Source organism: Melanerpes formicivorus, unplaced genomic scaffold (assembly GCF_026170545.1).
Source record: "Melanerpes formicivorus ecotype bairdi unplaced genomic scaffold, bMelFor1.0.p_v2 SCAF_25, whole genome shotgun sequence".
NCBI classification, from domain to species: Eukaryota; Metazoa; Chordata; class Aves; order Piciformes; family Picidae; genus Melanerpes; species Melanerpes formicivorus.
Genome location: NW_027142377.1, coordinates 8,293,629 through 8,321,050, shown reverse-complemented (window position 1 = coordinate 8,321,050; position 27,422 = coordinate 8,293,629). Strand labels below are relative to the sequence as shown.

Below are 27,422 nucleotides of genomic sequence, written 5' to 3'. Positions count from 1 at the left end.
CTTCATTGCACACACCTGTTAAAATATCATCACACGGATAAATGTGTAAGATTTGCATTAGGTTTTTGCTGCCTTGTTTTTCTGTGAAGGCCATACATTTGTGTAGTTGCAGATTTAATTGAAAAGAAGCATAATGGAATTGGACAAGGATCTCTCTGTGAATGTCGAAGCCTGAAAAATATTCCTAGCGACTGCATTGGGTGAAAGTTGCAGTGAAAATAAGGCTTTGCAACAAAAAAAATGCAGATTTAGGTGTGGTAATATTTTCACCACAAATTGTTCTTCTATTAAAACCAGAATAAATCACCCAGATCAGCTGGGTTTTGAAATCTAACCATTCAGGGGGGGTTGTATTTCAAAATTACCACTTTAAAACACTTGAAAATGGAAATTAAGTAATCCCTTCAGATCAAGTTTATTTTAATCTGGACCCAAAGTTTTCTACTTTGAAATTTTAAAAGGACATTTTGATTTGCTAGATTCAAAACAGCTTTCCATTTCTTAGACTGCTGCAAAGTCAGAATTGGTTATTTACATACTTCAGCTTCTGAACAAGATCCTGCTCTTATTCAAGACAACAGAAATCCTCTGTCTGACACAAGGTGATGGAAGTCCTCTGTGCTTTTTCTGCCATAACAAACAGTTGTTATTTACATCTTTCCAGTTGCCAGCAGGCAGTGGAATGCCAGTTCTTCCATCTTATTGGGAATGTCGTTGCCTTATTTTGTTAAAGATAAGTCTTTATCTAGTTCTGTGGTTCTGACGTGTTTTCTGATACTCACAAATACTTCTCCTTCAAGAAGATAAACATTCATGATGCCCATAGTAGCCATGTATATATTTTTGCACTCTCCCTGTGCTCCTTAGCTGGGTACAAGCGAGGACATTTACAGTGTGCCACTGAAGTCAACAGAGTAAGGATTGGCTTGCATGTGGATTTAACCATCCTGCTGTCTTGTAGAGAATACTGTTTGGTTGTTACTTAAGCTGTTGCCACCCTTATAGGCTAGAAAATGTGTAAAACCCTTTTGCCTGAATTCAAGTGGCTGCCATAGTGGTTGGAGGGGTCTGCTGAGGACTTTTGGAGGCAGTGAGGTACCATAGGGAGCAATTTCTGCCTTACTTCTCTTGCCAGTGAATGTCATTAAGACTTTTTTATGAATCAAGTTTAATTAATTCACTTGAATTTAATGGCCACGTTGCAATACTCTGTCACCCATTTACAGCATTGTTTTTTGAATGTACACAGCCCTTTTAAAAGATGAGAGCTGGCTTTCCTAGATCAAGTTGTCATTACGTTTAACTAGGTCTTTAATTATAACCAGATGGATGAATTATTTTAATTGCTGCTATATATCTTAACAGTAGTTTGTACATTGGCACAAAGTTGAGCACATCAAACAGAAATTAAACGCTAGAGCAGGAAAGCTGCCAACCTCTAAGGGAAGCAGTTGATCAGAACCTGTCATCTTAAAAGGCTCAAAGAATGCAAAACAAACATTCAGGATTAGTATACTAAGTATGGCTTATCAGCCCTGCTCTCTTCTCTGATAATTCATCTATATCATTTATTTTAATATTTTGCTGTGCATATCTCAGACTCTGTAATTAGACAGCTTCAGGTATTTGCTACTTCCTGCCTTTGAAATAGTTTGCTTTGAGGCTTGTCAGAGTAAAAGATCCAAGGCTATTTGATGCACAGTACAAAAGGATTTTCACCTAGGACTGCCCCTTTATGTACCACAATTGACTGGATTTCATGCTGGCACCTACTGTGATTTCTGCTTTTCTGATCAGAGACTGAGGAAAGGGCTTCCAGGCTGAGATTATGGGTATCTCAAGAATTAAGTGCCCCTGGATAAAAGTTGTCTCTACACAAACATTTATCTGCCTACTGGTGTTTTATTTAAAGACAGAAGGAAGGAACAGTTGTAGTGCTAGTAAAGCTTTTGCATACCACGTGCCATGAAAACTTTGCTTGCCCTGGGTGCTGCACTGAGAGCCCACAGTGTAGGAGGCGATGCTTGGAAGCCTGATCTTCCATACCATGAATACAGGAGAATATCCTGCATCCAGCTGGGAAGAGGGTGGATGCAGGATATTCTCCTGTAGGGTTCAGTAGGGTGCTGAAGTCTGCCAGTCTCTAAATCTGGGATGTGGGGTAAAGTGAGGATGGAGAAGGGTGCTAAACTAGGTGCCTGTGCATATCTGGTACTGTAACAGAGCAGTGATGTGCTGTGGTCTGTCATGCCATACACCAATGCTAGTTCAGAGGTCTGAAGCTGTATGACACTGGATTTCTGCATCTCCCCTCTTGCTGTAAGGAAAGAATTGGGAAGGGGGTTCATGAAGTCTCAGTACTGTCACCTTGTGAGTAAAGCCTCCAAAGAGAGTGGAATTAAACTGACACCAAGTGATTTTGTTAGAAACACCCAGGGTGATTTTGTCTGTTTGATGTCTGATTATACAGCAGTTACTTGCTAATGATGGTGTTGATTTGAATGATCAAGAGCACAATAATCTCAAATGCAAGTGCTGTGATAAAACCCCTGCATTTGTTTGTTTTCTTGCCAAGTAATAATGATGTATTGAGTAGGATTATATTATCTTTTGAGAGAATGTTTCACATTTGTCAGCTATGGTCCAACTCTGGACTTTATTGTTTAAAACAGTCAGTGAATATCTGTTCAGGTATAATATTCCAATTTAACTTCTTTATTTTGACTTATTTTACTCTGTTAAATAAAAGCTGTAATTTATACTTTATCCAAAGCACTATTTTATGTGTAAAAAAGCCCTCAACCTTAATATGCTTTTCACTCACTGAGAAATCTTCCTTTCCAGCCACAGATAAAATGACTCTCGCTACTGGAATGCTGTAGACTTCTATTCTAAACCTGATTAATTTTTCAGAAAATGCCAGGACTCAGGAGCTTCTCTACCTATCCTGTAAGAGACTTCATCTAGGACACCAGCCAAATCTGTGAAAGTCAGTTCCAAAGAGCATTCCAGGTACTACAAATACCTTTTGGATTTGCTGGTCAGAGTCTCTGTGCATGAATTCCCTGTCTGGGTAAGCTGATGAGGTGATCAGGTAGTTTAAGTTTTGCAGGTGGGAACCATGCTTTTTAACCAGTTTTAACCTCGTTTTCTTTTTGTTTCTGGACTTCTGCAATGTCAATGATGTCTGTAGTAGTATTTAGAAGGTACTGAGGGTGGTACTCTGTTGTGCAAGCTACTGTGAAAAACACCATCAGAGTTCACCTGGAGACAATAGCAGCAGGTACAGGCAGAGGCAGCTGGGCCAATGCAGGGTGAGAGGAGGGATAGAACACCCAAGCAGAATGACCACTATGAACCTGGCAAATGTCATGTTAGTTATCTAAAAATTCATCTCTCTAATGGACAGTTTAAAAGAGCCCAGAGCCCGGCATGCAGGAACTTGCATCTTTGACAACTAACTGTTGAAAACTGAGAGCTGTTTGCCACCTGAACACTTACCGGTCCACAGGATATTGCAGATGCTTTCTGTCACTCCCCTTTTTCTGTTCTTGCAGTTTGTCCACACTTGAAAGCAGGACAGGGTTGGACTTCCTTGCTTAATACTGAAGCAATGTCAGCTAGATAGTGGATATCTGAAAAGGACAGGAGAGCTTAATGTACGTTTAGCTGCTGCCTCCCAGAAACCAGCAGAAGAGATGAGCAGGAATCGAAATTTCTGTTCAGGGCCTTCCCAGAAGTGAAGGTTAATACAGGTTGGATGCAGCCTCTGCTTGTCACCAGGTCCACCCCTGTGCTCAGAGGAGGGCCAATTTCACAGTTAAGATCTGCTTTGCTCAGAGTCAAAGACACAAAGTTTAGGTACCTTTAAATATGATGTTTTATATCTATAAACAGAAGGGAATAAAATGTTCAGAAAAAAAGCTTTGATCTGGGAATGATGAAATATTCTTGAACAAAGTAGAATATTGTTGACATTCTTAAAGTGAGACACTTCATTAGAATCTGTTTGACAATAAAACACATCTGCTTGCAATACCATGGGCTCTTATCGTTGTAGTTCCAGCTGCTGATGCTTTGCTTTACCCGGTGTGCCATGCTTCCCAAGGTCAGTGATGTCCCTCTTTCTCATGTCTTGCAATTGTAGTGATGCTATTTTCCTAAAAGTAAAGATGTGATTTTACCAGCTTCTAGCACTAATTCAATCTTTGATCTCTCATGGCTTTTCTGAAATCACATGGGGGCTCCACAGTCTTCTTCCTGTGTTCGTACTGGCCATTTGTATTGGGTTGGACTGAGCTGGAATTAGTTCTCCTCACAGCATCTTTCTAGTGCTGTGTTTTGCAGCAGTAGTTGATAACACAGCAGTGTTTTGGCTACATCGTTCTGCTGATGGAAAGTAGACACTAACATCTCTCTCTCTGCTTTTTTGCTTCCGTGCAGTCTATTGCTGTTTGCTTATTACTGTTATTAATATTGCTCCTATCCTATTCCTGCCTTTTGTTACATTTTTCCCCCTCTCCTCCTGTCCACTTAAGAGGGGGAATGATAGAGCGGCTTTGGTGGGTATCTGGCCTCCAGGCCAGGGCCAAACCACAACACCATTCTGGGGAAGTGAGGAGTTGTTCTCTGCCTAAAGACACATTTAGACTTTTCTGTTCAAAGCCCCAGATTTTCATTAGCCATTCCTACATCATCTGTGGTGGGTGGAGAGAGTGTCAGAGCTAGCCATTTGTCTTTTATGAGTAGGTGGATGTTCATCATACCCACAGGGATCTCAAACAGCAAGTACCTGGATAAGACAGCTTCTGCCAGGGAGCAGTATGGAAACAGACCAGACACAGAGGTTTTTCATATCAGACTTGGAAGCTAGCATTATCTGTGAAATTATTGATGCCACTGTTAAATAAAAGCAGCTTTGAGATTCCCTGTTTTCACAGGCATTTATACTTGCTGTGATGAAGTGCTTACAGGACTAACCCATAGGGAAAATGGAGAGCCTTGTGCTTTGTGTATGGTGGTCAGTGTACTGTAGTGCCCCGAAGGGCAGACTCCACATTAGCTCACCTACAGAGTAGCATGTGAATTTACTCCTCCAGTCCTCAGTGTACCTTATGTTTTGTGTTGTGCTTTTCATTTAGCTGCTCCTGGGACTGGTTAGATTTGCACACTTGCAAGATACATTAAGGCAGTGGGACAAAGGAACTCCTCCTGTGAGCTAGGCCAAAAAAAGAAAGTCAAAGAAAACCTCCATTCATGGGATGAAGGATGATGAAAGGCAGAGAGGAAAGATGACACAAAGCTGACAGCTGTGGCGCACGCCTCCTCTCTTAGCCAGGGAAGCTGACAAGTAGATTGCTCTGGACAGGCACTTACAGGTTACCCTGTCAGCTACTTGAATGCCTTGTCTTTTATCTGCCACCTTCATAGGGAAGAACAGAGAGAGCTTGTGCCCATCTGATGAGCTGGTTCATACTGGTACATCATCAGCTTTAGTAGCACATGAACATAGTATAGTCCAAAAGCTGCAGTTGGGTTACTGAAATCTTTCTCTTTTCTTGCGTACATGCATGTGTGAAGACATGTACCTACCCAAGCAGCACTGTGTCTTTGAAGTCCTATTCATAGAGGTAAAATTTTCCCTCCTGTCAGAATTGGGTCTTTTTCTGTCTCATAAAGCCCAACTCCATTAGTCAGTACATAATGGAGTGACTATTTGTGTAGGGGCAGCTGCTGCAAGGTACACAGCTAATTTAGGCTGTATGTGATTTCAGTTCTTTTGCCTTGCTTCTGTTTGCACTGAAGAGAAAGTCAGTGAGGGCTGCAAGTTCTTTCTCCCTCATGTTTTCTGTGAGTTTCATGAAACTTCCTTTTGCCTGCACCTGGTGCATCAGCATGGGGTCAGGGAGAAGGATGTGTTCTCACAGAATGCATCTTAGCGAAAGCTAACCATGCAAATACACAGAACTTGCCCAAACAACATGAATTCTAGCATGTTGATTTCAGGTGGAATATGACACACATACCCTGAAATTTAATTTAAAACTGTAAGAATTGTCATCTTTTATAACTCAGCCAGATGGAAATTTCCCCAGAAAGAACACAGCTTCCTTTGTACAATTTCAAGTTATTTCTATGACCACGATAGAGTTATTTGAACTGGTAGCACATTATCTATTCTTATTTACAGAAATTACTTAATTTTCACTCTCAAAAATTTATCCCAAGATCTCTATAAAACTTGGGAATGATCAACCTTAACAGTGCAGCTGCCTCAGTCATACCCTGTTCTAAATAAGGCCATGCCAATAATGTTGCCTACTGTTAGCTGCAACATTAAAAGCTTACTCCATTTCCTATTAGCGTCAGCAGCAAAGACATCACTGCTTGTAATGAGAGCAGGTAGAGTTTTAAGACTCTACTCAAGAAAAGAACTTTGAAGTACCTGTTGTTCAGTGATGCATGAGCCTGAAGTGTTTTGCCTAAGTGCAGTCTTGTAAGGTACACAATGACTGTGACTGTGGGTATTATGTTAAAGTGATATCTAGACCTTGACTGTAAATCAAGATTTTTAGCTGCATGAGTAGAATTAAGGCAGGTGTCTGTTTAAGCTCAGGATTCTGTGACGTAGCGAGTCTTCCAGCAGTGTAGTACTTTTTTAACACATCATCCTCTCCTCCTTTGCTTCTCCAGAACTGTGTAGTCAGTGTTTAGAGAAGACTAAGCATACTATGTGGTAAAAGAGCTTAATGATTAATTAGTAAACAATTATGATACACTTTGAAGAGGAGAAGGGTTGAGTATGATTATGATAGAGATACATTTGTGGGCCATTGGCCCATGCAGAGTATTGCCAGTAATGAAAAATATGTTTTCTAGCACTTCAGTAGCTCTCTTTTAATTAACTTGTATAAATACATGTATCTGCGGTATCATCAAGCACATTTCCTGATCATACAGGGTTTGTTGTTGGAGATTATTTGAGATGACTGCATACAGTGGTTTGGGGTTTTTTTGTGTGTGTGTGTGTGTGTGTGGTTCCTTATTAAATGAATTTAACTGCCTACATTCTCAGTTGCTATAAATCAGCATCACTCCAGGTGAGAGAGATGTGCTGATTCACACCAGGAAGGCTGCATTTGGTGGGGTTTCCTGAAGGTTGTGCTCATTTATTGTTAGTCAGTGGAGTGTGGTCAGGCCAAGAGACTGCCCCTTGGAAGCTGAAAATAGAAAGGAAAAGGTGCTTATTTCCCTTGGGGTCTCAGTACTTTGTGCTTTCCAGGTGTCAGTCACACTGATGAGGAATATAATTCATTTATTCATTAAAACATTCAAAATCAAGATTGATTGTCTGCATCTCAGGAAATCTTGGTTTCAACTCCATGCCTTTTATTGCTCTGCTTGAAGAAATCATGTACAGCCCAAATAAAATGATTTGTGTCAGGAGTGCTGATACTCACAGTGAAGCTGTGCTGGTTTAGGAAAACAGCATGTGAGCTCAACAACATAAAACAGAGAATGTGAAGTTTTAGCTGATAGTCAGGTCTCCTGCTGGCAGGACCACACCTTTCAGCTTTAGTGGTTGAGGTCTGTGGCATAGATGCAACCTGTTTAAAGAGAGAAAAGCAGGATCCAATTAGTAAAGCATTTAGCAGGAAAAATATGAATTTCTGCCAAGGGGCAAGAATTTAGATGACCTTGGCAGCAATAAGAATATATTGTTTCCATTCAGTAGAGAACAGGAATAAAGAGCTGTGCTCTCTCCAATGTCAGAAAAAAGAAGAAAGAAAAAAAAGGTTTGTGTACAGTACATTGGAGAAATGTCCAGAAATAGTTCACTTCAGTGAAAATATTACTTCTGGAATGTTACCAAGGTCAGCAAGGCCCTGACTTATCAATTCTGTTAATGTTCCCATAAATTCAAGCTGTCAAACACTAGCTTGTCCAACCAAGATTTTTATAAAAGGCTTTCATCTGTGTCTCCCTTCTCTGTGTGTCTTTCCTTGTTTGCACACTTCCATCCTTCTCCCATTGCAATTTAGAGGTTTGCCTGTGGCAATGCAGGAATTCCAGGCTTTAGGTTTTCTAGGACTTAAATGGGGCATAAAAACTAGATTCTGCAACATCTTAAAAAAGCACATTTCCCATTCCCAAAATGTCCTCTGAGCATAGCCGTGCCTGTGAGCGGGAGATCAGTGTCTTAACAAGGAACTCTTGGATAACCTGCTGTTGTAGTTATTATTCTATTAAGTAACAGTAATGGGTGAGGGCTCTGCATATGGAATGTAATTCTCTGTTAGGGTTTGGATCTGCAAGGGGCTGAACAGCTTGGCTCTGCATTAGCAAAGCAAGTTACTCTGTGTTGAAAATGAAGCAGTCAATGTGTGTAACCTGGAGGTGTTTAGGAAGAGACTTGGTGGGGTGCTTGGTGCCATGGTTTAGTTGATTAGATAGTGTTGGATGATAGGTTGGACTCGATGATCTCAAAGGTCTTTTCCAACCTGGTTAATTCTATTTTAATTCTATTTTTATTCTAAATGCCCCTTAAACCATGAAGAGGAGAATGGCAACATTGCTCCTTGCATCTGTGTGGCCAATCTGGACATTGCTCTGCACTACAGAACCGTCAAGACTCCTCTAAATTATGACAGTGATGATGCTTGTTTAAGCATGTTGGCATCAGACGAGATCTGTGGACCATGACCCCTTGGTTTCTGTGCTTGTCCCCACCATAGCAGAAGTCATCAGCTGCCTGTTTGCAAAGAGACTGAGTATGCACTTTGCTACAGCAGATGAAGTGTTGCAAATAAAAGTACCCTGTACAAGTATAATGTACAAATGCAATGTGGTCTGTTCTTTTCTTAAAAGTTGCTGAACTGCTTAATCATTTATGGAAGACATAATAAACAACTTTTATTTCTTTGCTTCTCTCTGTTTCTTACTCTTTTAAAACTATAACTATGTACAGCTGAAAGACTGATAAGAAATTAGAAGCCTGGGGGTACTGGTGACATTTCACAGGATGAAGTTAAGAGATAGCTGACCTAATGTGACAAGTGTCTTTTTTCAAGTCATTGCTAATAGCAGTAACCACTTAGAATCCTTAGGTGTGTGTCAAATGCCATGGGCAGTCAACTGAATCATGTCAAAAGGCTGCTCTCATAACTAAATAGTCTCATATCAGCACAAAGCCCTGCAAATCCACCAGGTGGGCTTTAATCATTTTGCTTTCAATGGATTTTGGATAGCAAGAAGTGACTGAGAGGCTAATATTTCATCCACTGTGGCTGCAAGGTTTTCATTAGTGCTCAGTGGTGCTAACTGTCCTTTTTGTTCTACAGTGGGGTATGGCTTTCTGTTGTTTGTCCTTTGATGATCTGAGCTGATAACAAAGCTGGGGAAACTTTCTGTTACTTTTTTTTTTAACATGACTTTAGTCATTCTTGACCAACACTGATTTTTGAAGCACTTTGTAGTTGAAATCCTATTTGGAAGTGTCTAGGGGTAAAGTTTTCAAGTGTAGGGCTGGGGTTTACCATAGAGTATAGCTGAGGTCCTGTATCTGTGTGTAGACAATCCTACACCAGGCTTTCATTTTTTGTGGTGCTTTGCAAGAACACACCAGGAGAACCCAGAGAGATTCTAGTGTATTTGTGCTAACAAGAAGTGCTTACGACAGACAGGTGTTATTTAGAAGCAGAAAGGACCTAGCATTTTGAAAAAGGAAATGTAAAGTGAAGTTTCAGGTTATGTTTAAAAATGAATATAGCAAATGATAGTGAAAAGTTGGAAATATCTTGGAAAAGTTCTGCAATATAAATGTGAATATATCTTACAGAAACTCGTTCCTTCACTGCTTTCCCCTTCTCTCCCCGTTTCTAGTCTTTCACATATTGCCCTCCAGTCCTTACAGCTTTCCCTAGAAGGGGAATGATGCTAGTTCTTTCCAACAGTGTCTAAAGCAGGAAAACCTTGAGTTATTTTTGCCTCTTCCCCTGAGGACAGTAAGTCACAAAACATGGTAAAAAAAGTCAGTGTGAGTTCCTTCCTCTGACCACTGCTGTTATCTCCTGTTATCCTGGAGGCTTTCTTACTAGTGTGCTTGCTCTGTGTCTTAATTTCTCCTGAATCTGGTATTTTATTGCTTGGCTGCCCAGAGTGGTGAGTAGATGCCCTCTTCAGTTGTGCTGTACAAGAGGTCACTGCTCACAACCTGTCCCAGCTCTGATCTCTGCATGTGTGCTGGAGCTGCTCCCTCAGCTGAGGAAGAGAGCTGCTTATGTGAGCAATCCCTATTTTGACTCAATCTGTATCAGCTAGAGTAATTTGTCTGGTTCATTTTGAATGTAGTGGTTTAAGAAGTGTTTCTGTGAGCAACACCACTGTGGAGATTGTGGTTTTTAGGAGAGATGGGGATGGACACTGAAGAGGAAGAGATGATGACCATTTTTTGCTGTTTGCCAAACCCATGTTTCTTCACTCCAAAGGTCTGCCAAGTGCTTCCCCTACAGCTTGGGGCCGTAAACTGCCTGGTCAAAGTCAAGTGGTCCTGTAAGCACTGGAGCAGGAGAAAGCTTAAAGGGAGTGATTTGAAAGCTGATAGAAGAATGACTGTCTGGTTTACAACGAATCCCTTCCACGCTTGAGAGGCAGTCTGCAAGAAAGCACGAAGGTGCTCATTTGGAGTGGTCATAAGTGGGCATGAGGCTGTTCCCACTGCCCAGTGGGAGCTGGAAATTTGTTATAAATCTGTAATAGATGGAAAGAATAGGCCAAAAGGAACCAGAAAATGATGAATTGTCTGATGCAGTGTAAGAGGAAGAAGAAAGAGTTTGTCCATGATGACTGTGTCCTTATTATTTTCTCTTCTTGTTGCAAATATTTGAGATTTCATGCACTCATGCTAATTTTTGCTCAATGCAGAATTTGTAGTAACCATCACTGTTAGTCTACCCTTTAATTTTTTTTTTCTTTTCTTCTTCTTTTGTTTTTTTCCCCAGACTCATTGTTAGAAAAACCTAACTACATGAACAGGGGAAAAACAAAACCAGAACACCCCCAAACCCCACCTTCTTTTGACAAATTGGATATCTCTGACGATTTTTAAGCCAGCATGAAAGATTGACTTAATGGAGCAGTATATTTTTGATACAGCAAGGAGCCTCCCAATACCCTGATTAGACTGATATAGATTTTCTAGAGATTAGCAAAATCTGAAATGCATTAAAAAAAAAAAATCCAGTGTGACAAAACAGTTTTGACAGCACAAATGAAACCTAAAGCAATGTAAAATGTAATTACCGCATCTATCCCTGTGACCCATCAAGTATATGCTGCCTTGCTTTGGCCTCAACACAGCTGGGTTTATTTTCCACCTATTAATTTTTCTGCATGTTTGGCAAGCAGAGTTTTAGTGTATTCATTTGCTTTTCTTTAGTATGCCTTTTCTGATTCCTCTGCACCCCAACATAGGTTTTGGTGAGTAGATTCAGAACATACATAAATAAGGGATTGAAAGGTTATGATCGGGGTACAGGAAGTTCAAAGACAAACCGGAATCAATCCCTTACTGCCTTTTCACATGCTATGATGGTAGAGCTGTGCAATTACTTTATTTAACATGCAGAGGTTCAGGAGAAGTGCTGGCTTTCATTTGCATTCCAGTGGAACAGAGGGGCCCTTGCCGGTATCAGGAATTCATAGTGCTAGGGCCTGTGCCTCTGTGTAGTGACAGGGTGTTTCTCCTTTGAAGAAACCAAGTGACCATGAGCAGAAGAGGAGGGAAAAGACTTGGAAGTCCTAAGGTCACGCAAGAGGTGTAAGACTGTTGGGGCAGTGCTTTACCCTCCTAATAGCACTGGTTTCCAACATGAGGTATCCTGGCATCAGCCACACAAGTGTCAAGAATTTGATTCTACCTGCAAGTGCTTTCTTCTGGAAAGCCTTTTCAAAAGAGATTCCACACACACACACCCCAAAGGTGGATCTACTGAATATTAATTTATGTGTCATATTTATACTCAAAGAAGCAGTGCTGACTTGCTTCTCTCCAAGCTGTAATGGGAAAATAGTTGAAGATATATTTAGTGTGATGGAAAGAGAGCTTGAGCACAAATGTCTCTGTGAGTTTCTTTTAAACCCTTCCCCCCCTGCCAAGCTAATTCTTGTGGTGTGACTGGAGCTAGTGCCTTTTTCCTTAGGTATGGTATAAAGATGACTAACTTGCTATGAGGTAACGAGCTTGCATCAGCAAACAACCTGGTTTTGAGCTAGCAGCCTTGGAGAGTGAGTTTTTGGTCTCTGAGTCACCTTGTCTTCCTAGCCATTATTGCCATAGAGAATACTTCATAAATTGGCCAGCATATAGTTCCAGATGCAAACCCATATCTTTTAAAAATAACCCCAGGGTCAGTTATTGAGTATTTTGAAGAGAGATCATTAATTGAAAATACAATCTGGCTCTCGAACAGCATCTAACTGAGATACTTGTGTGGCTTCCATGGGATCTGAGCAACCCTCTAGTCATGTTTATGCTTATCCAAAGGGTGCTACTGTGAGGAGGCAGATTGGTGCTGGTGCTGTTGGTCAGAGTGAGTTGCTGCCCTGTTCACCCAAAATCATGCAGGAGGGCTGTCACAGAGCCTGACAGCCCAATGCTGACTTGCAGTCGAGCATGCAGAAGCATCCTCCAGCAAGGCAGCCAGCACAGCTTGGGGTTGTTCACAGGGGCTACTGGTGCTTTTGGCTGTGTGGGAGATCAAGTCATAAGAGAACCTCTAGTTGCTCCAGTGGTATTAGCTACAAAACCCCCAACATGTCCCCTAGATGTTTTTGACCTCTGGAAAGCTGGCAACCAGCCTGTTTTCATGGGCCTTACTTCTTCTGTCCCCTTGTCATCATAACCTTTAAGTAAAACCAGTCTTCTGTGTGGCTTGGCAGTGGCACATGCAAACTTTCGTGCTGGTCATGTGTCCTGTGATTCCTTAGAGGACTTCCTGCTTGTGTCTCTAGCTCACTTACAACTTCTGATGGAAGTTTTGCAGGAGAGGGAGCTCCTTCTGTGTCAGCAAATGGCCAGCACGATGGTCTTGCAGTACTGATGTCAATAGTTCATGATAATTTCTGTGAGTACTTTAACATCTGATTATGAAAACTGCAGTAAAATAAATATCATATCTGTTTTAAGCAAATAATGACTTGAATTGAGAACTCAACGATAATCAGCTCCCAGTTACTGGCAACACTGCATAGTTTTACATTTATGTACATTCATACATACAGAATGGTTTTATTGCCCAGGAATTTAACACATTTTAGATTTGCTAATCTCTCTAAAATCTATACATCAGTTTAGTCAAAGGATTTAGGCTTCTTTAGTAAATCAAAAATATACTGCTCAATTAAGTCAATCCTTCACATCAGCTTATGAGTCTTTGGAGATTTGTAACTTGTAAAAGGAGATTTTTCAAGTAGGATTTACCCTTTTATATATATATATATATATATATACACACATACACACTATACACTTTATATACACTGTAACAATGTAGGAAAATGGAAAGAAATACAAAATAGACATTACAATTCAGTAACACCCATGGAGAGAGGCATGGCTTGTCTTTTTGTTGTTGTTATTTTGGGTTTTTCTCTCATGTGTAACTATGGGGATGCAGTTATGTGGGTGAGATACCATGAATTCACAGGGACTCATGAACTTTATCTTTAAATTTCTACTGTGTAGCTTCAGGCTAGTGAAGCCTGAGACCCAACTAACCCCAAACTTGATATATTCCTGCAGAAATTTCCATTATCTGTGATAGGTTGTTGTATCATATATTTTTTTTGAATCATTGGTAGTGGTGTTTAGAGAGAAGAAAGCCAAACCCTCAAGTTTTGAAAGTTACAAAAATCCTCAATGTTCAGTGCACAAACTCAGTTTTCTATGTAACAGGCACTGGGCAGAAATTTTCTGTGTTGGCAAATGTAACTCCAGTCACCAGTGGTGGATTTTATTCTTGTGAGGATTCATGGGAGCTCATGATTGTCAATATATTTATTTCCCCAAAACCTTTCAGATGTAGGACAAGAATAATTTCTTAACTGTACAGGTAGAGAGATAAGGCACAGATCTTGATATGCTTGTGGGTACCAATATACTTCAGAGCTTTCAGGCGGAAATGACTTGCCCAAAGTCACATAGGAAGATTGTGGTAGTTTAGGCCTGGTCCTGTTCCTGCCACATAAGCTACAGCTCCTGTGTCCAGACAGTCCAACCCAGTAGGTGGACACAGGAAATAGTGTATTTCATACCCATAATATCCTGCACCCTGTAAATCTGCAAACTCGTTCACTTCCTCTTTCTTCCCTCTCTGCTCTCATGGGAGATGCTCCCTATTGGGTAACAGTGGGGGAGTACCTCAAGGCCTCTTAGGCCTGGCTAGGCCTAACACCAGGAAGAGAAGGGGGTAGGGGCAGTCTCAGACCTGGCCAACCTGAGACTACCCTAGCCTTGGGGGAGATGGCGGGGGGGGGAGGGGAGAATGAGCCCTGGGGGTTTTGGGTGTACCCTCAGGTGGGGAGATGGGACATGTGGGGGACCTTTGGGTGTGCTGGGGCTCTGTACTCTTTGGGGTATCTTTGTCACTGTGCTTGCAGTTTCTGTAAAACACTAATGGCTTTTCCGTTTAAACTTTCCATCACTTTTGCAATCCATTTGTGTGTGTCATTCTTTTGCCCCTCTCAGGGGCAAGAGAGGATCTGCCTGGCCTCAAAGCAGGAGAAACATGGTAAAGCAGAGAACTGAACAGAGCTTCTCTGAGCCTCCATGTAACACTCCGACCACCCATCACACCTTGCTCTGAAAAAGCAGTTATGGGCTGTTCCTAGATGCAGACTGAAGTTCCTGCACAAAGCAGCCGAAGTCAATGGGGATCCTTTTCAGGGTTGTACATAGTCTGCGTATTGGTGGCGACCAGGTTCCTCTAAACCAGGGACTTCTTCCAAGCAGCCCTGCCACAATTCAGCATGTCATTGTTGTAAATCAGTTTTATTTTGTTGTGGTTGTGTTGCAAAACAGATAATATTTATTAGAAACAGCAAAGCTTCTGTGAACTGCCTTAGAGTTAAAATATTTATTTCACATGTGTCTGGGAAGGAGAACAAAGAGCTGGAGCCAACATCCAGCAGCCTGTGTAGGAGTAATTTTTGTGTGTTATATGCCAAAACAGTACTGTGTTTGATGGGGATGAGGTGGCAGTATGTAAGTCAGTACACACAGACATGGTGTTGCTAAGTTTGACTGTAATGCCTTAGGAAAATTAATTTGCTCTGCACTCCTGTGTGAAAATGATTACAGTAGTTGCAGCAGCAAGCGCGGTTGTTAAAGCTGAGTTCTAATCCCCGCTCTTAGCTAACAACTTGCTCAAATTCTTTTTTGTTCTGAAATTTTCCATGCTTGGTGGTAACCTTAAGGTGAATTTTTCAGAAGGCCTGAGAGGATGTTGAGTTATGAGACCGTGAAGGAAATGCATTTTTCTTCCTCATGTTTTAATGAAACTTTTGCATTCTGAAAAGTCTCTGAAGCTAGAAGCTAAAGATTTGTTTTGTAGCCCTGAGTAAGGAAAAAAAGCAGCATAATTGATGTCTGCAGAATACCCTGATTTATGGAGCTGCAAGAGTTGTGGTGGCTGTGTGTGGCCACAGCAGCTTTAAAGACGAAGGATGACATTCCCAAATGTATCTAATGATTTAGGCCCATTTCAAAAGCAACATTGACATTTAGGAGATTTAAGTGTCAGAGAATCTTGTAGGATCAAGGCACCTGCATGCCTGCCCCTCTTGAAAGTAAAAGGCTGTTTTTAATAGAGCTGGGCAAGGAGCATTTCTCTTGTCATGAAGCATGGGGTTATTTTGATGCCCTAGCTGGATCAGGAACCTTCTAATGCACTACAGTTACACAGCTCCCATCATGTGCCACAGAACTAAGTTGTATAGAAAACCGTGGTGGAAGGTTCTCTGTGCTTTAGGACTGTAGAGATGAGTAACTCAGTGTAATGGTTTGAGCCTTAACTGGAGTTTAAGAGCTCAGATGGTAGCAAATTGAGAATTCCTGCCCTGACCCCCTCCTTCTCCCTGATAAGGAAGCAGGAGGGAAAAAAAAAGGGTAGAGGAAAGGAGAAGGAGGTAAATCTACCAAAAATAATCTGGAGTCAGTTTGGGAGTAGCAAAAGTAAATTTTTTAACAAACTATATATATAGCAGTAACAGGAAGGGTTTGCAAGAGTGAGGAATACGGATGAATAAGAAAACCTATAAAACTAAGCCTGGATGGCCTTGTATTTCCCTGTATGTGCATGGATTTTCAGTCCTTTAGAGAAGCATGGATGCAGTAGGAAGAGGCCTGACCATGTGGAAGAATCAGGAGACTGGCTGCAGCTGTTGATCCTGTCAAGCAGGCAAGGCAGAGGAAAGAGAAAAAATGGCAGTGGTGTCCTCCTTTTTATAGGCTTGCAGGACAGGAAGGGAGAATGCAATGGACCACCTTTGACCTGGGGGACCCCTGCTCCTGGGAGGGGAGTTCAGAGCAAGGAGTCTGACTGTACCACTAACTTAGCCATGTTACAAATACACAGAGTTAAGACTAGAAGGCATTTTCCAATTGAGTTTTCCTCGTTAAACGTAGTGTGCTGCTGTTCATTCTTTAATCTATGCCTTACAATGTACAGGATATATAATGTGGCTGAGTTAGTTCTGTGGCTGGAAAGTTCACTTTTGGCATTGTTTTGCAATTCTGGCCTTTGGTGTTTTTTGACCTGAATTTAGTAACAGCTTTTACATATTCATCTATATCACATGCAGAGGAATTGAATGGCTTGGGTGAATGCTGGAGTGCCCTCCCTGGGACCAGCAGGAAGTAATTCTCCTCTTGAACCCCCCCACAACTGCTGCTCTCAACTGAATTAGTTGAATAGCTTTTGATTGTATTTGGTTCTTTAGTTTCCTCCTTCATTTCCTGGGTGGTGAGGGTCAGCTTCACTTTACTTACTGGGAAGCATGTTAAGCAGGATGGCCTTGCTAATTCTGACTAACTTAGTCCAGAGTGAGTGTTAATATGCATACCCTTTGAACTGGGCTGGTGTCCATTGAATGGATGATGGATAGTTTCCTGTTTTGGTGGCTTTTATTCAAACCCTTTTTATATATATTATTTTTTAACCAATGCTTGTCTTGCTTCTTCTTCAGCAGATCTGTTCCTTCAAAACTTTGATGCGTAACACCTTCCTTTCCTTGCATGTGTGCCTGGGATTTGAAATCTGGGGAGGGGTTATTTTCCTTAGGACAATTTCCTCTGAGACCTTTGCAATGAATCTGGTATGCATCATAGCTGCTATGTGCTAAGCAGCTAAATTGCATTACCATTTGGGGGAATTATTATCAGCCTCAGATTATGGCATTATTACCTCCTTAATACTGATATCTCTTAGCAATTCACAAGACTATCAAATGTTTTCTTTTTAGTACTGTGACAGATTTTTTAGCAAGCACTGAAGATAACATGACAGCCCAATAGAGTTTGATGTATGTGTCTGGATTGGGAGAAGGTAAAAAGAGTTGAGATCCTCCAGACAAACCAATGTCTTTAATGGCTTCCTTAGATTAAAATAATCCCTATGGGAAATCCACTCTGACAACAGTTCTTACATAGATTTTCTGATTTTCCAGTCACTGCTTCTGTGCCACCACCACCATTCTTTGAAACTGTTATGTTAGTAAAAGGCCACATTCTCAGAGACTTTTTTTTTCCTTTTTTTTTTGTTGTTGTTGTTAAGAATGTGTTTTAACTCCATTAAGAAGAGTTTGAATTTCTCACTCTCTTCCCTGGGCATTAGCATGCCTATTAGTCCTGTATCTTCTGAATGTTTGACAACGCAGAGAAATGTAGAGGTCAGCTCTGACTCTTGTATTAAAGGTCGTCCTGGTGTTTGCACTTAAGTACAGTATTTATAACATGGGTGATTGCACGCATCAGCCCTTTGGGGGATTGAGGAATTAGGCTGCATGACAGGAGGCCAGGCAGCAACACTGCTAAAACACTGGCTAATGTTGATTTAAAATCGAAATGAGGAAACAGATTTGCAGTCTTGAAATCAGGCACAATTATTCATATTCAGATACAACTGCAATGCAAATCTAGCGCTGAATGGACCCTTTTCAAAAACAAGACCGAGATTCTTGAAATGGAGAGACTTTTTGAAGATCCCAGATTAATTAATTCAGCATTTTTTTGTTGGAAGAAAATGTAATTTTTGCTAATGAAAGGAATAGAAAGCTACTGGTGAAGCACTAAGCTACCGGAGGGGAAAATCCATGAAAGAGAGCAAACAGGTGGAGTATTTCTGTGAGTGTCCGCTGAGACCCAAGATCATATTTTTGTCAGCATCATTGCACTTAACCTTTGTACTTTTGCTTCAGGTTATATGATAAGCTGTGAACGTGAGGAAGGTCATACTATTATTTGAGTCCCTGATGCTGAATTACTGTTGGAACACATTGCTACAGCAACAGGTCATAGACTCTTAAAAAGGAAGATTAGACTTTCCCTCCTCACTATCAGCTGCATGAGGCTTTTAGCTGATAGGTGATCATTTAAGTAGCAGCTTCTCTTGTTCTTTTTCTCTGGAGGAAAGGAGGCTGAGGGGTGACCTTATTGTGTTCTACAACTACCTGAAAGGAGGTTGTAATGACTTGCGGTGTTGGTCTTTTCTGTTCAGTAACAAGTGATGAGAGGAAATGACCTCAAGTTGCAGCAGGGGAAGCTTAGGTTTGATATTAGGACAAACTTCTTCACTGGTAGGGTTCTCAAAGACTGAAATAGGCTCCCTGGGGAGATGGTTGAATCCCCATCCCTGCAGGTGTTTAAAAGGTGTGCAGATGTGTTTCTAAGGGACATGGTTTAGCAACCAGAGTTGGCAGAGTTAGATAGTGGTTGGTCTTGATGGTCTTTTCCAGCTCTAGCAGGTTAACACACAGAGAATGGGTTTCCACCCTGCGCAGGTGTGAGGGAAAAGTAACACACAAAAACTCCAGATTGAGATAAAGAGTTGAGATAAAAAGAGTTGAATATAAAATAACAGTCATAATGTACAATTACCTTAGCTTAGCCTGCTTTCAGAAACACCACAGTAAAATGCAGGATAGGGGAAAAGCCAGCATCAAACAGGAAACCCAAAGCAGTGAGCTACCCAACTCCCACCTGTATTGCTGCCATCCCTGCAGAAAAGAGACATCACCCCAAACCCAAAACTGACAAATAGCAACTGGAGCAGTAAGCCTCTCATATGAAAATCTGAACTTCAAGTCCCATAATATTTTGCTTCAGCCAGCATTTTCATTTTGAAGCTGGCATGAGGCAAGATGGTATGAGCAGCAGCAGTTTAAAACTCACCCTATGACATCAACCAAGACATTTTTGTGTTTCTATGATTCTGTGATTTGGTGGTTGTCACAATTAAGTTGATTCATATGTACTCAAGACCTGTGTTTCTGCATAGAATGTAGATGTGCAGCACTTCACAGTATTTCTGTAGCATACAGTTACTGTAGCATCATCCACTCAGTTGTCTACCTACTTTACCTCTCTCTCTGGAAGATTAATCCTTAGGTATGTCACATGAAAATCGTCAGTTTCTTGACAATTTAGAGTGGCATTTCAGGCACCATGCAAATGTTAGTGTTATGTTGAGGTTTTGCTAGCAGAATGTAGTCAAACACTGTATTTAAAATAATTATTTGAAACCCAAGATCATGATAAAAGGCTACATAGTGTGACATACTTTAGATATTTAGTGGTAAAAAACCAGCCATGTAGTTGAGCCTGAAGGAACAGAGAGTTGGTGGTGAATGGTGCAGTACCTTCAGGGCTGCCCAATCTGCTGATAGTGCCATGTTATCTCTAACCAGGACTCAAAACTGTTATTCAAAACAAGATAGAATTGCACCTTTGTAGATTGTGATTGAGCTCTGCTCTTTGGAAGTGCAACTGAAGATTGTCTTCTAATTATGCTCTGTATTCTGCTACTTTTACATCATGGGCATAGTGTTGCCAAAGCTGAGCAGCATCAGCATATCTTCATGACTCTGCAGATCAGCTTTCCAGGCAGAGAGTATGGTCATCTTTTCTACATCAAGCTCACTTGTTAGGCATGTGTCTCTCACCCTTCTGATGAGCTTTACATGACAGCCCAGGGCCTCCTTACTATTTGTGCACTGCTAGGAAATGGGTCTACTGGCAGGCAGCAGCAGAGCTGCCTGATGACATCTGCCCTGCCAGTGTCTGCCACAGTGGGATGGAGATGAAAATTGGAGTGTCTTGCTCAGTCCCCTATCACTGTGCTCTTGTAGTCAGAATGCTGCTCTTGGTTAGCGATTCACTGGCAGGAATCTTGTTGCTGGAGGTGATGGATATGTGAAACCAAACCACCTTTCAGGGGTTAAGCTGCGGTTTGTTGTAACACTTTGGAAGGAGAAAGTCAAAGTTACCAAAATAGTTTTCAATCAACATGCTGGGCAAGGTCAGCTCCGGGTGTGGTGACCTTTCTGCTCTGACCACTAGCCAGTTTAAAGTTCAACTGCGCTGATGTAATCTCAGGGGTGTTTAAATGATAGGCTATGAAAACAATGTTACTCCAGCAGATTTTCAGACTCCAATTTGTTTTAGGGCTTAGGAAAAAAACTTCCACATTTCATAAATTCTTTCTCTCACAGACAGGTCTGCCTGAATGAACTGAGCAGTTCACAACTTTATTTTAAGCAGCTTTTCCTGTTTCCCACATTTTGCAGTCACAACCTTTGCCCAGGGCATGATGACTGTTGATTAATATGGAAGACCTGAGTCCTGCCTGTAGTGATAGGGATGCTCTGGCAAATAGGATGGTTGTTCCACTTACAGGACAGGGAAAAAGGAATGTCTAGAATGATCTAGGTGAAAAATAATTGGTTTTTTGGCATTCTTACTTGGACAGTCTTTGAGCTGTTATGTGCTGGTTCTATTTACACCAAGAAAATTCAAGCAAATAGGCTGCCCTAGGTATCAGGATGGTGTAAGCTTCCAACATCTTTTTCCTGAATATCAAAAGTTTGGGTCTTTGCCATGCAATCATTTTACAGAACTGTTGAGTGGAAAGCACTCCAGTTGTGGTCAGTCTGTTTTCCAAGTACTCTAACTGCTGATTTTCCAGGAATGGTCAATGCAGCCCCCTGTCAAATGAAATACTTCTAAATTTGTCCTTTCTTTACGAACAGTTGCCCCTTCTGAACTGTCTTTAGTGCTTACAGGGCTGTTATGTTCATTTAATCCTTGCCACCTCTTATCTGTATGATTACATAGCAATTGCAAGGATGTATGGAACAATGGTTCCAGACGTTTTTGTTGCCCTTGATGTTCAACAGATACACAAATCCTGCCTGCAATTCCTCCAGCACCTCAATATCAGTGTCTACCCATCCAGTTAATGCCCTGTGGTTAGCTGACTCATTCTGGATTTATGACTTCTGGAGCAATTTTCTTGAAGAATAATGTGCCCCAAATTGTGAATGGTCATTGAGAACACTACAGAGTTTTCCTTCCCTGTACCAGGAGCTTGACAGGGATTGAGGAAAAGTAGCTTTGCCTGAATTAGATGAAAATGGAATGAAAGTGGGGTCAGAGCAGAGCACATTGAAGACATCTTCTTTGCACTAATGCAGATGATGGAAACTGAAATCTACAGCTTGGATTTTCTTTTACCATAAGACACAGACCCAGACAGGCAAAAAGGAAAAGAAAAGCAATTTCTATCAACATTGTATGACCCAATAGAGATGGTTGTATGTACAGTGGCCCATGTCTTGGAGTTGACTGACTTACAGGCTTGTCTGTATTTCTCACCCACTCTATCCCCACCCATGCTGTGACTTCAATTTCAGTAGCTCAAGCCAGTGCCTCAGAAAAAGTCTTTTGGTTGTCTTTCATGTTGTCTCTATGCTGTTGGGAGTATTTTCACGCTTTTCAGGTTTTCAGGCTTTCTTTTTTGTTGCTTTGTTAAAAGGCCTACTTCCAACCTGTTTGGGATGTGGCATTTTATATAGGTTGCCCTGAGCAAGACCTCCCTCTCTGCCCTTCCCTGTCCCAGCCCTGTGTGCTCTTTCATGTCTGCTGGGGCACTTCAATCATTCTGTTTTAACTCTTAATTAAAGCTGATCAAAATTCCTGTCTGTGACCTTCTGTATGTTGAAGATAGAGTGTTACCATGGGCTGGAAAAGGAAGACATTATTAAAAAATAAATGGTACCTTATTTTTAGTTTGCTAGGATGTCATCAGGCACTTTGTGGTAGTATATATGGAGAAACTGTATTTCCAGGAACTATCTCCAAGCTTTATTTACCAGGGAAATAGCAAGAGAGTTGCTCATATTGCCCATAAACAGGCTTCCAGTGCTTCAGACTGATGTTTGTTCATCTGTTTACACTGTGGTTAAGACCAAAATGAAAGTCTAAGATGTAAATCAGCTGATGAGTCTCAATTGCCATGTTCAGATCTGGGTAGCTGGATGAGAAAGCGCACAGCAGTGCTTTGGACCTGTGCCTGACTATTCCCAGCTCCACCATCCAGTGGGAGTTGACCTTAGCTGAGCCGTGTTTCTCTGTCCCTCTGTTTCCTTCTGTGTGAAAAGTTAGTCACGATCCAGGCTTTTGCAACCCTTTTTTTTTTTTTTCTGAAGGGATTTTGACCCCTGCTGCTGAAAAGAGCCAGACACTCCTCGTCATGATTTAGCCAGGTGCACAGGATAAAAGCAGGCTGCCTTGGAGGAACAGACTGCCTTCTTTGCGGAGCTCAGTGTTGCTGGAGGTGCGTGACTGTCTGATGTGTTTACATCCTGGACTTCTAAAGTAATATCTGTAGGCCATCACTTTGGATTGAAAATTGATTTTATTAGGTGAAAATGAACTGAAGAACTGAACTGCAAGCCACATTGCTGTGCTTACAAAGTGTGTTATCCAGCCTTATGTGCCTGGATGTAATGAATAAGCAGAGACCACCTACTTTGAACACTCCTCTGATTTTCCAGTTTCTTTAAAGTCTAATAATATTGGCAATGCAGGATGAAAGCAATTGTGAAAAGTGAAAAAGTCCTTGTTTGCCTATCCTGTCATCTGGGGTCTGTTTCACTGAGGCTGAAAATGAAGGTAACTTTCCTTAATGCTGTAGGACAGCTTTTAGTCTAATTGAACCATGCATTGGCCAGAACCCAGTGTTGAGCCTTCAGTCTTGGGTTAATCCCTTTTATTGGCTTGGGTGTAGGTTATCATCCCTTCTTATCAAACAAGGACCCCTTTCTTCTCGCTCAGGATCAGAACTAAAAAACAGTTGAGAAAGAAATGACAAATTCAAAGCTTTAAGCCTCCCCTCCTCCACCCCAAACCCACAACATTCTGTGACACACACACTTCAGCTGCAAGGCTTGGGTGCATTTTTGTTGCTAGGAAGCTCCCTCCCCTTTGAGCTGTGATTTTTGTAGCAGCAGCAGCAGCTTCAAAGTGTGTGGACTTGGTTCAATTGTTTTGCCCAGCATTTGCCAATCAGCATGTCAGATTAAATTTATGGGCAGTTGACTAGTGCTTAGTATTTGAACACCTGCTTCAGCCTCCTGTTCTGGCACAGCTTTTTGAGCAGAGGTGTGTTAAAGTCCGCTAGCCGATATGTAGTGTGGGTCAGTAATATTTTTTAAGGAAAATAAAGATGCCTTTGGGGAAAAAATGATAAGCAGGGTTTTTGTGTGTGTGTGAGGTAGCTGGTAAAACTCTAGGATCACAGTTGTCCTTTCTGGCCTTAAACTTGAGGAATCCCTTTAAACTTACACAGGCCCAAATCCCTCACGTTTATTAACAAACTATTTTGCGTGATTATAGATCAAATCAACAAAAAAGTAAATACAAAGCTATACTCTGTATACTTTAAATACACAGAAATGTTTTGAAATGGAAGAATATTAAATCCTCAGCAAAGATTATCCTATGTATACTTCCAATTGATCTTATGCTCATTTTTCAGAGTCTCTTACTCTGACATGATATTATTTAAATGTAGCATAAAATGGCCCCGAAAAATCCAGCTTTTTTTCCTCCATAGTTGATGCCTGCCTTGGTCTTTTGAAACAGTGTCTACCATGAAAGCAATATTTTCAGTTTTATGGACAGGAGGAGAGGAGGGTGAGAGAGAAGTCAGGCTTACTAAAGGTCAGGACAGTCTACTAGAGGATGTAATAAAGTAAGATTTTTGTAAAGGCCGGCAACCTTTGTGCATCTGCAATAGGGTTTCTCTCATTGTCCTATGAAACATATGGTCTGTGACGCTCTGAAACAGGATACTGAACCAGATGAACCATGGGTCTGATCCCATTGGGCATTTTAGTTCCTCAGTTGCACAGTCCAAACTCCAGCACTCACCAGCAATTTGAGGTGTGTGAGGAGCAAAATTTTGATGCCTCTGAAAGATTCTGATCTTTTGTCTGCTACTGGGATGTTTAGCCAAATTTTTACCATCATCTGTTCTGTTACCTTCAAGACTTTTCCTGCAGGCAAGAAAAAAAAGGCTTCATTGCCTGTAAAATCTTTCTTTCCCTCTGTATTGTTCTTTAGTAATAGCGTGGCATGGCTGGGATCATTTTTTTTCATACAAAACAGTCCAATGCCTGCTGGCCTGGGTATCCAAAATATAGTTTTATTATTGTGGAAAGGCCTTAATGAGGAAGAAAAAAAACACCCTATTTAATAAAGTTCATCAAGTGCCCTTGGGAAAAATTAGCACACAATGACTTCTTGTGCTGCCAATTGAAACAGCAGATTGGTGTAGTGATAGGCTTTACAGGAAATATTAAAAAAGCACAGATGGCTCAAGTTTACATGTTTACAGTGGAGCTGGAACTGCAGCTAAAACCTTGCAGTATAGTGTAATCTACTAGAAGGTCATAGACTTAGTGGTTAAGAATGAACCTGAAGACTATTGTAAATATGCTGTTGGGGTTTGTAGAGGTTTAATCCCAGCATTTTTCATTCTTTTCTGCAATATTAGAAGCAACTGGCTGCAGTGTTAGTGAAAAGAGATACCTAAAGCATGGAAAAATGTGACATTCCTTTGGCAAATGTGGAGCTGAGCTGTGGCAGGGAGCTGGGAGAAGGTTATGCATTTGCTACCGTTACCATGTCATTAGATGCTCTTTGGCACTAATCTGTGATTCCACTCACAGTGTGATTAAAAAAATAAAAAAGTACTGAGAAATATAACTAGAAACACGCTGCTTCAGCAGTGACAAGAGTATCTGCTGTGCCTGAGTCGTTGTGGTGCACAACTCTCTGAGAAAGGCTTGCCAGAGAAAGACACCCAGGGCATCTGGTTTTAAGTCTCTGCTCTGCCTATGGATCCTATCTCAACCCACCTGGGATTTTTTCTGATTTCTTTAATGAAATATTGCTTTTATTTCTCATTTATTAAGCTTGTTGCATTTTTGGTGGGATCTAGTAGCAATCTGACCCCAGCAGGTAACAGGGTGCTCTGCAGGAAGGCTTCAAACTCCCAGGACATACTTTTCATCATCTAACTGCCGTAGACGTCACTTCTTCTACTCTTGCTCCTCTTTGCTCAGACTGTCAGCTCATCAGGACAGGAACTTTAACATAGTATCATAGTATCAGTCAGGGTTGGAAGGGACCACAAGGATCATCTAGTTCCAACCCCCCTGCCATGGGCAGGGACACCCCACACTAGATCAGGCTGGCCAGAGCCTCATCCAGCCTGGGCTTAAACACCTTCAAGGACGGGGCATCAACCGCCTCACTGGACAACTCATTCCAGGGCTTCACCACTCTCATGGTGAAGAACCTCCTCCTCACATCCAGTCTGAACATCCTAAACTTGAGGAGAAAATGGATTTTAAGAAAGCCTGTTGTGGGCTATATTGTAAGGTAGTGTGATGGGGTCACCAAATTGACAAGTGAGCCTTGCTATAAGAGGGCTGACTGCCCTTAGTAACAGATGTACTTCAAGTATGTTGTTTGTTCCCTACAGCAATCAGCAACCTTGGTCAGTCAAGCATCTGCCTAACTTAATGGCATTTCAACATGGAACCATGCTCTGACTTCTGTGCATCTTGAGGAATTTTGTTTTCTTGAAACAATACCTAACCCACAGAAATAGGATAGGCAGCTAATCTGTCCCAGGCACTGAAAGTAAATCTGAAGTAATGAAAAGCACTTAACAAAAATACAGCAGAATCCAGCTCATGTCTTTCCCTTCATGACTACTTTTCAAATCACTATATGAAGAGCAGTTCAGTATCGTTATCCCCTTCCAACAGATGGTCAGATTGAAGCACCAAGAGGTGCAGTAATTTTCCAGAGGAGTGATACAGTTCGAACTCAGAAATAGGTTTCTTGATTTCCCAGTCAAATGTCCTGTCTTTTTGATCAGAATAATTGAGTTATGCTCAGTGTAGTCACTGCATTTTCACAGTATAGTAGCATTAAAAGTTATTGAATTAAACAAGGCATCATTCCATTGCTGTCAGCTCAGGAGCAGGCTTTTTTTTCCTCTCTTGCACATGTACATGCAAAGGTGACTGGCTTTATTTTCATTTAACAAGCTCTTGTAATATCACTGGAATCGCTTGATAGTTAAATCATGTTAAATGAAAACTGGCTGCTGCTGCCATGTCATCACAATCAACAGTACAATAGGTACATTATTAATGGAATATTTACTTTGCAGGCAATTATCTTTCTCATCAAAAAGTTGACTTCACCTGGAAATGTTAAAATATGTGAGTTGAATCTAGAATTGTCGGCTAATCTGGTGCTGATCTGGATGGCAATATCTCCATGTGAGCTTTACCAAATGAAACATGCATGACTCACCCTAGAAAAATCTCAACCAATAACATGAGCTCATTAAACACAAATCAATCACCACAGCAACTAAATCCACAACACGCTGACTGCAGGGGGGGTTGGACTAGATGACCTTTGGAGGTCCCTTCCAACCCAGGCCATTCGATGATTCTATGGCAAGGAATACTTCAAAATAAGAGGAAATTTGTGTGAAAGTGCCCCCCATACCCAGGTTTTCAAGAAGAACTCATTGCTGGTGATGGTCAGGGGGTAGAGAAGATGGTGAGGATTGCTCCATGACAGTGCTCATGCCAAGCATCATGATTTTCTGAGAAACCCACGTTGTTGTTCTTTGCACAACCTTTTCTAGCCCCTTGCGGCAGAACTCATTTCAGGTGCCAGAAGCCTGGTAGTAAGCCTTGCAATTTAACATCCAGTGGCATTTTTAAACCTCTCAGCTTCTCCACTGGACATTGTACATCCCTGGAATACTTTACCC

The 27,422-nt window shown here is 41.3% G+C and overlaps 1 protein-coding gene across 1 annotated transcript in view; it reads left to right on the top strand.

Annotated features, from left to right (window-relative positions):
* Positions 1-22,795: 22,795 nt before the first annotated feature.
* Positions 22,796-27,422, top strand: part of BMP2 (bone morphogenetic protein 2) — a 139,556-nt gene continuing 134,929 nt past the window's right edge. The window contains exon 1 of the mRNA XM_068153216.1: positions 22,796-22,889. The gene's annotated coding sequence lies outside the window, so the exon portion shown is untranslated. The remainder of the gene's footprint in view (positions 22,890-27,422) is intronic.